Source organism: Octopus bimaculoides, chromosome 6 (genome assembly GCF_001194135.2).
Source record: "Octopus bimaculoides isolate UCB-OBI-ISO-001 chromosome 6, ASM119413v2, whole genome shotgun sequence".
Classification (NCBI taxonomy): domain Eukaryota; kingdom Metazoa; phylum Mollusca; class Cephalopoda; order Octopoda; family Octopodidae; genus Octopus; species Octopus bimaculoides.
The window spans coordinates 88,974,474-88,975,176 of record NC_068986.1 but is presented as its reverse complement, the minus strand read 5'-3'; positions in this window follow the sequence as shown (position 1 = coordinate 88,975,176).

Below are 703 nucleotides of genomic sequence, written 5' to 3'. Positions count from 1 at the left end.
ATATATATATATATATATATATATATATATATATATATACCTTCCTGACAATCTATCTATCTATCTATCTATCTATCTATCTATCTATAAACATGTATATATGCACACGTATGCATATTTAAGGTGTATATGTATGTGTGTATTTATTTCCATGTATGTATATATGGGACATTGATATACACAAACACACCCACACACGTACATATTTATATGAACAAATGTATATGCATTCACATCTCAGGGAATATATATGGAGATCATAGTATATAAAACTAAGAATGTATATGTATATGCGTATGTACTTCTGTGTATATCCATTTATTTGTGTATCAGCACACGTGTGGTGTATTTCAATACCGCCCCGTAAATGCATGTTAATAATTTCTGGTCGAGATTTGCGTGACCAAAACTCTGTCTAGAACAGTTATCTTCATAAGTATCAAATACACACAAATACATATAATCAGAAACAGACGCACAAACCTAGGTATATACACGTATACATATACATACAAAAATGCTTATATACATGCCATTGAACGTGCTGTGCACCGAGAAACATATACATACATACGTCCTGTGTTTGCCGAATGGTGAAAGATACAATCACAAAGAATCACTGACTGCCAATATTTCTTTGCAGACAATATAACAATATTTGCATGCAAGGATTAATATATATATATATATATCTATATATATA